The sequence below is a fragment of the Anas acuta genome, chromosome 3 (assembly GCF_963932015.1).
Source record: "Anas acuta chromosome 3, bAnaAcu1.1, whole genome shotgun sequence".
Lineage (NCBI taxonomy): Eukaryota > Metazoa > Chordata > Aves > Anseriformes > Anatidae > Anas > Anas acuta.
The window spans coordinates 46,227,024-46,236,515 of NC_088981.1; positions in this window are offsets into that span (position 1 = coordinate 46,227,024).

The window sequence follows — 9,492 nt, forward strand, 5'->3', positions numbered from 1 at the left end:
TTCATTAGGAAGGCTTCAAAGCCCAGTGTTAAGGAGAATTTTAAGATCTTCCTCTCTCCCAGCAGGTTCTTTGGGTCCTCCTTGAATGAGGCAGTCACAGAGTACGTCCTCATCCTATTCACCTAGTGTAAAAGCTAGTTAGGAGTCAAAAAGTGGCCATCTATTTGATAGGGAAAAGAAGTTATAATGGGAGTCCTCTGCTTCTCTTTCATGCGCTTCCAATTCTGCTCCCAGCACAGGCCTGTGTCCAAAAGCACAGCCACTTTAGTCCAATTCCCACCCCTCTGAAACTGATCTCTACCACAGTATGGGTTGGATTGTTTTCCTAGGCCCTATGTCATGTTGTTGCACGTAGTTGAACATCTTCAGGTTTCAAGGCTCTAGCTGAAGTGGTTTATAGAGAGGATTTCTTAGTTAAAGTTAGAATAAGAAGCTGAGCAGACTAGCTGAAAATGGTGAGACTGCTGATGTTGAGTATGATCCTATATGCTCTCCTGGGTAAGGTGCTATGGGGCACTGTTTACTTTTTTCACTGAGAACTAAATACATGTTTTGACTCTTATTGCATATTGAAAGAAAAAAAATGTTGATGTCATTATTGGCAAAGTTACGTAATCTAATCTTTTTCTGCAAAGTAAGTATAAAGATGTAGTAGAATGTGGTAGAAAGTCAAAGTCTGTGCTATGCATTAGACAAACACTTTCTAAAATTACTGTGTCTTTCTGGGTTAAAATTTGCTTGGGCTTAATTGCAAAATCTGATGTGGAATCTGGATCGCTGAACAGCAACAGTTTTTGAAATTAAAAAAAAAAAGTATTGAATGGAAACTAATGGACACATGTCCAATTAGTTTCATTTTCTTCAACTGCTATAGTCCCTGTGAAATTCTTTTATTCATGTTTCATAATACATATGGGAGCAACATAATTCTAAGTGCAAAATAATCTTACTGTATTCTCTGAACACACTTACTGTGAGAAATTAATTTTGTTGGTTTATTATTATGAAATGTTTGGGTGTAGTAGTAAAATTAAGCATGAGTGGAGGCCTTAGTAAGTGGATAGGGAAGTCTCTGTGTTTTGTTCTTCCTCTACAATGCAGTTTCAAGTGACAATTTGTTACTACTGCAGCGCAAACGAATTTTTGCACCTTAACTTGCTTTGTTACTGTGTAAAGTTCTAAGAAATGATAAAAAGCCTCCATATCCAGGTCCTTTAAAATTTTTGAATAGTTTTTAATTAAAAATATATTCAGTTATTTTCAGATGAATGATTGTACAGTGACAGACAGCTGGGGGGTTCTCTACTAAGACTGTGTGATTTGTAATTAGAAATGAGCTAATGCCAAAGCTGATCTTTTCCAAAGTCTGAGTGTGTTCAGAGAGTAAGACTGTTTTAATTAAGCATAGACTGGCCAGTAGCAAAGTTCAGGTGTTCTGCCAAGTGCAGCAGCATACAACTCTGCAAAACATAAAATATAGTTAAGTTGCCCCAGCTTGACCATAATATCTTATATGACCTGTAACAGTTTTTGAATTTAGTAGGTCTTAAAGTTTAAAAAATTAAAGATTTTGCTGACTTTTGGCATTAGATTTACAACTTTGATTGTATTTATTTGCATTTAACATAATTATAAGTGAGGTAACGTAGAAACTTTTTGCTATTTTTAACAGTCTCTGGAATTCCTAGATGTTTTATTTATTATTACTACTTTTTTTAAAAATATGAATTGTCCAATATATTTCCAGCAATGAATTTCATGGACTTTGAGCAGTAAATAGGGCATGAATTATCTATCATAAAACTGAATTAGAAATTTTGTGATTTTGAGTGTCTATGTATAGTGAAAATGGAAAGCACCCAAATCATTGTTATATCAAAAATTAGAATGAGAGTAGACACTTTTAATATTGATAAACTTATTATGGTCTCCTGAATGCACACTTATTTCTGTATCTCTTCAGACAAATCCCAATATAATAACCCTTTTTGATTACAGTCTCTCTTCCAATCCAGGAAGCATTTGAATGCATTCAGCATACAGTAGAGAGGGACATATTCATCTGTCATTGGAGTCTAGTCACCTCTGAGGTGAGACTTAGAAGCAGTTCTTACATTAAAGAACTGCTGATAGTCTGATCGCATTTTTTTTTATTTTTTTTTAATTTTTTTTAGCAAGGTGAAGCCTCACCATAAATCAAGAACTACCTTTTCCCTAGAACTACCTTTTCCCTTTTACTTTTCCCTTTCTCTTTCTTCATATGATTTCTTATACTGGAACCAAAGTAGTTCTCTGTCCTTTGTCAGTGCTTGTTTTTGAAAGGAGACTTTGAGTTAATGATGAACATGTTGTTCTGAACTTCAGCAAAGGGTCTCAGTCTGCCATTAATTTTGTGCTACCAGGAGACAGAAGGGGAGAGCAAAGATGCCAGACAGTCTAAAGCTTAATATGTTCCTCACGGCTGGAGGTGACATGACAGTCCTCTCGTCATTTGACAACGAATTTAAAAATATTTGTCTGGAGCCAAAAGCCACCACCATAAAGATTGCTCACTTTGCTGTGAGATTTAGGCTACTGAGGCTGTTATTTTATTAAGGTGTCTCTGAAAGAAACACTTTTTTGTAAACAATCCTTGTCTTTGGAAAAGACCTTTCCCTACTCCTATATATATATTTTTGTGCATTGATGACAGAGCAGGCATTAAATCTGGGCAGAGATAATGCCAGGTGATAAATTCTTTTACTCCTGACCTCATAAATCACTTTGCAGAACAGTATGCTGCTTGCTGTAACAATGTGCCATTTTTAATTTGTTACTACTGCAGCGCAAACTAATTTTTGTACCTTAATGCTTACTCTCTGCTGCAGTTTGCAAAGCAACTCTAGCTTAAAAACAATACAGTAAGTAGCTATATTTATTGGCCTTATACCAACAACTGACAACAAGAAAATCACAGCTGATACCAGTATTAGCATTGCTGCATCTGGGTACTACTGAAAAACCCAGCTGCATTTTTAGTATGATTTGTATCAATTCATAGAATGTTGTTAATGCCTGGTTTGATTATCAGAAGGTGCTTGCAGATATTTAGGCAAGAGAGGCAGAGAAATCTAATGTTTCAGTAAATCGCAGTTTGCCCAGGGCAAGGATATCTGTTTATCAGCCAGCACAGTTGTAGATCAGGTTTAGAGGTCTATATGATCAGCAAATTCCCAAATTACTGTCAGACAAGAATATTCAATCAGTTCCCTGGGTCGGGGGAAAACAAACAAACAAGAAAAAACTTACATGCACAAACTTGTGTAAACTGTTATGTAGATACTGTCACCTTTGTAACAGACATTAGTGCTCTTACGTTCCTATGGGTTGTGAATGTCTTCCTACAGGTTAATACTAAAATGATTTATCCATGAAAAACATTCAGCTGTGTTAAGAAAATGCTGGAATAATGTCCCAATTCTGGCTTTTGGGATATTTTAGTGATTACAGAAAGAACAGGTTTTCAATACCACTTGCATGTGTACAGGTTATTACGACTTTCTCAAGGGTTGTATAAAAATAAAAGTAATAATAATAAAGTGACTTCGTTTGTTTCATATTGTTTGCATTTTGTTTTATATCTCTCTCTGTAATATCTATCCATAAAATAGGTTGATATATTTGTCTATAACATATATATAATTTAATATATCATTGCTATAATCTGCATGATCTCTATGGATTATCTATTTATATGGAATATATGTCAAGTGTGGTATATATCTATATACCTGGGCATGGTCCTGAGCAACCAGCTCTAGGTGACCCTACTTGAGCAGTGTTGTTGGACCAGATGACCCTACAGAGTTCTCTTCCAACCTCAACTATTCTGTGATTGTGGGAAAACTTTGGTTTTTACTTTGTAGTAAAGCAATGCCCTGAAGGAAGGAGCTGAATGTCAGCTAAAGTGAAAAATCACAGGCTTTTAAAATATGTATTTTAAGAAGAGACAATTTTCCTCTTGCTTTGGCCCACCCCACTGTTCATTTTTCCCATTTTGGACATCCCACATCCCTCTGCCAGCTGGCATATTTTTCCACTCAAGCAATCCCCTTCTCTTCTAACTTCCCAGATGTGGGCTGAAGAAAGAAGAAATAGTAAACTGAGCAGTTAGCTGCAGCATCGGGGTCAGTGGATCCGTTTTCTTTCCACATCCCTTTTTGCAGGCTTCACATAAAGTGTTTTGTTGCACTAGGGCTTGCTTATGAGAATGGACAAACTTCAGTTCAAACATTGGTATTTCGGGGAAAGTAGAATTGTGATGAGGTCATTGCCATACTAATGAACTAATTGCTCCATAATCTTCTTTCCCAATTAACCTTTGTTCCTTAGGAACAATGAAGAATGGAGCACCAAGAACTTGTGTATTCTTCTGCAGATTTTGGAAAAACTGTTGCTATGTATTGTTGCTGTTTTAATACAAAGTAAAATATTGGTATTTTGCTAGATTTTGTTCCTGTTAATGTAGGCCAAATTTTTGTTTTTGACTCAACTCTAAACAGTATCTGACTTGTAAAATAGAGACTTGAGTCTGAAAAGCCACAGTCTGGCTCTGCTAGGTAAGCTCACAAGGCTCTTGAATATAAGCAGTAGTGGAAATAGCTCTCCAGGAAAGAAAAGATGAGTGAATGGGGATGGAATGAAACAGTGCCATTGTTAGGTGAAGCACATGGTGTTTTTTGTGATTTGGTTTAGTTTAGTTGTTTGGTGTTGTGTTTGTTTTTGTTTTTGTTTTTGTTTTTTTTTTTTCTTTGCTAGTTTTTGTTTGTTTGTTTTTTTGTTTTGTTTGAAGTAGTTCAGAGGGGGAAATAGAGTGATGAACAAACTGAGGACTGAGCTAGTGGGTCGACTGATGGCAGTGAAGCCATGATAAACTCCAAAACTAAACTAGTGAGGCTTAAATACATTTACTACTCTATGGTACAGGTGATGTCAAAGATTCTTTCCAATGGTTATGATCCAAACTAGAAGCGTATCTCATAGACCTCCTTGTTCTTTATCTGTGATGGGTATCTAGCCAGCCTTGATGACTAAGGAAAAGATCTGTCCTTAGCCTCCCTGGCAAGAGGGAACAGGAGTGCCCAGTGACACGAGTGCTAATATTTTATGCCAATACAAACTTGTTTTCATAAGGAATAGAAAAGGCCTTCTGGGATGTTTTAGAGTTTCAATGTGTTGTGTTTTGTCAATTTACTTGTTCATTCTTTGTTATTTTTAGTCTGCAATTTAAACTAAAATTCCAAAAGGTGTTGACACAGGGGAGCAAACAATGATGAGTGATTAATGGTCATTAACATAGGGTGACTTTGTCTTTGTGATTCTAGTTGTATTCTCAAAGTTATGGCTAAAGTTCAGGAAATGCTTTTGTTTTACACCTTGGACTTCAGATAGGTGGCAACTTGATTGGTTTCCTTGGGAACTTTTTCCTTCTGACATAGAGAGTTGAATAGGATAGAGGAGAGGAAATTCAGGAAAGCCAAGATTTGCCTGTGGTCACTTGGCCTGCAGCTGGAACAAGAAAACAGGAGCGAGCATACTGAAGGAAGAATGGGGAAACAAAACCCCAGGAAATGCAGACAAATACAAGAAAGGAAACATCTCATCCAGTACATTTTGTGCTTTACCTCACAAGTGCTTAAGCTCCAAAAACAAATTTAGGAGATGCTTCCTCAAAATGATACCAATTGTGTTTGTTTGCTAAGGCTGTGAATACAGTCTGTTCTACCCCAAAGAGTCTAAGAGCACATGTACAGTTTCCACATGGGGAATTATAGACTATACCAGGACAAAATCACCAGATGATTTTTATGTAGGAATCTCTTTAATGGCAGCAATTTACCATCAGTAGCAAGCAGGAACAAATTTTCAGATACTCTCCTGAAATAGGCTCTTGCAGATGACAGAGCTTCATATGCTAGAGCCATTGCAATTTGTATGAATATCTTCAAAATGTTCCCTAAAGTACCTTAGAATATCAGCATACACTGTAAGGTCTATTGCACACTTTCACAAGGCTCTTATAAAAGCATTTATCCACTCTAGTCTTCTTACTCCTTTGCACAAATGATTCTAACTGTTACCAGGTGGGTACCTAGGGTTTTATCTCATTATCTCTTAGAGCTGACTTTGGAAAGAAAAAAGAAAAAAAAGAAAAAAGCCTACCCTCATCATTGAGTAGCCATAGGTATGTGCAACATCCTTGTTGGTGCATCAACATTTCTGATTGACAGCTTGTGTTTCTAATGCTAAGACCCTAAAAGAGGCCAGCATGGGCCCTGATTCCACTGCTTGTATTTCAACAGTGTAATGTGGCTTCAGTTTTTGGTCAAATAATGTGTATGGAGTTATATGAGAATAACATGATCTATTTCCTTACCGGAAAGGAATCTCACCTAATCTACTGGATATATGAGCATTTATAAAATGGAGTTTAATACTTACATTTTTATGTATCCTGCTAATAAGTAGTCCTCATCACCAGTTACCTGAAGAACGTTTTTTGTTGGAAGTTACTCATTCAAATAATTATTTACTCATTACACTCTCTCAAGCAGAGAAACTTTGGAGCCAAATCTTTAAAAGACCAACAAAACTCCAACAACTTAGAAACCCTTTTTTGGGGCCTGAAAATTCTTTCAGTGCTTTGTTTTTATTTTGATGTGGTGTATATCAATAAATATCCACAGCTTTTTTCTTTTGTTATATATATATATATATATATATATAATAAGGCTCTTTTTGCTTTCCAGCCAAAGCTACTGTCACATTTATGGAGTGAGGAGTAGAGCTTCTCCTTACATTATGAACCAGTTAACTGGGAATCAATTCAGTTTCTGGCTCACTACAAACTCCTCAATAAAGAGTGTAGTCCTTCAACTAAGCTGCTTTACCATTGATTCTTCACCCCTGGAGCACATGATTTAAAGAAAAATTGCAAGGTAGGAGCCGAGAATCTCTAGAGGTCAAAAGGTGGTTCACAACTTCACTGGTCTTCAAGGGGAATGTGGCCTGAACCACGTATTGTTTCAGGTTCTGAAGCTGTGAAGTCCAAAGAAAGCTAACACATACCATCACAATATGCTAGTATGTGGAGCATACTGAGGACACTGGTGGTATAGTGATCAAGAGAATAAAGCAAAGCTGCATCAGTTAGGATTTAAATCATTTGAAAACATCTTGTTTTCAAAGCCAGGTAACTGATAAATAGTTATATACACAATGAAAGAGAGGTAGCAAATATAGTGTGAGAGAGATCAACATTTATTTGGCCTTCTTGTTTTCATCTAGGGTAACTCTAGAAACCATATAGCTAGTCAATGCTAGCTTGAAATCAAAGGACAATGAATAAATAAGCACTGATTAGGCTAACAGTGAGTTCATTTTAATATAGGAAGGGGAAAATTTAAATTTGTTAGAAGAGGGCTGAAAATAGCAAATGGGATAAAATGTTTGTTTCATCTGAGGTCCTGAATCCTGCCAAATCACAGGAAGAATGAACCAGGAAGGAAGTTTATGTCATGTTCCTTTAAAGCAAGAGTAGAAAAGTTTACAAATGGCAGAAATAGAAGCTGCAGCTGTGAACATATTCTAAAGAGTGTTAGATAAGCACTTGAGGGGAAAAACACTACAGGGTACAAATGCTAGACTTAATTGGCTACATGCCTTCCTTCCATCCTGAAATGTCACTATGCAACCAATGTGAGCTTCTCCACTCATCTTCTCTCCAGGGGATAATAAACCCAGCTTTTGTACATGTCAAAATTGTGTTCCTTACCATTACTGTTCAGAATAAATCTGCCCATGCAGTTTCATTTTTCCTTCCCTCTTGTTTTTGTTTGGAAGGCTGGTTACCCCTAAGCCCTTGTGCAGCCATTCTGTTCCAAGGGAAAAAAATAAAATAAAATAACCTTTGTGCTGATGTTGCTCTGCTGTGTTTTTTAGACAGATCATGTGTAAAATAAGAGTGTGTTTTAAGGTGACATGAACATGCTTTCTGAACTCTGCCACCTGTCTCCTCCAGAAAAAACACAAAGCCAAGCTGGAAAACACAAAGGCAAAGGCCTGTAGTTATTTCAGGTCCATGGCAAACATTTTCTTATTTGTAGTATATGAACACCACAAATCTTTGATGTACCAAAAGAAAACAAAATACAGAAATCAGTGTAGCATGACTAAGCTCTGAGACAAAGCTGTTAACCTATGTGCAGATGAGATTTTTATTTTAAAAATAATATTGGTAGCCATAATGGGTAATAATGTTGGAAATAAGCCCATGTTGTCTTAATGTGATTTTTAAGTATATGGAAGTAAGTTGCGTGTGCATTCACTATATGATTGGTGATAAACATTCCAAGGACTGAGGAGCACTAGTTTACAAACCCTCAGTAGTTCTCTTACCAACTTCATGTTTGATACCACCTGAAACTTGACATATGAGGTATATAGTAAACTCTGGTCTTCACTGTTGCAGGAGTGGGAAGAACACAGATGTTTATATAAACTCACACAGCAACAAGTTTCCAGGGAAAATCTTCTTACGTCCATGCAAGGGCTCTTGGAGAGGCTTATTTCTTGACAAGAGTGTGACCACCTGGTCAAGAAGTTTGGGTTGATTGCCCAGTGGGCTGGAAGTGCTTTTATCAGCAAGAAATGGGTGACCCCAAGCAAGACTTGGGGTGACTGTAAGTGCTGCGTTTCCTTAGAGAAGCAGCTAAGCTCACGTGTTTTCATGACTGTGAAATCATGCTTAGCACAGGCAGGGTTCACCTGAAAAGAATAATTCTTTTCAATATTACTGCTCCCTTCCTCCTCTTGCTGGCACTTTGGTCCTCCTGCAAGGAGGGAAAAATGTAGGGTCTGAGAGGCAGGGAGGGAAGACGGAAAAAGATGAAAAAATGGATCCTGGTGTAACTTTATGATGGTTTCAGAGAGGGGTAGGGAAAAAAAAAAAAAAAAGCGTTTTTAAGACTGACATTGAGCCACAAGTTTTCTGCTGTTGTACATGTATATGGCTGAAAATGAGTGCAGTCACTCACACCTAGACATCTACACACAGCGGTTGGTCCTTAAATTTGGTCTGTAACAGTGTTGCAGGTCTGACCAGTGGATATTTTGTGGGGTTGACTTAATATTGCTCTCATATGGATACTTAAGATATTTGTGTTAGTCATTTATTGAACATCAAACTCTTATTACTATCAAACTCTCGTTATCATAAAGATATCACCAGCAATATTTCTTAAGTATTTAAGCAGCTGCACATAAGACCTGTAATTATTGTGGCTACAGCTCCAGGCAGAATTTTCATTCTCCTTGAGGAAAAGGAGAGGATTTGTAAAGGATCCTCTGTACCTGGGCCTTCTCAGATCCAATTGGCAGACTGAGAACGTGGTTATTAACAACCGTATCAGAGGTAATAACATCTTTACAAAATCTTGGTTGCCTGATGCCCTG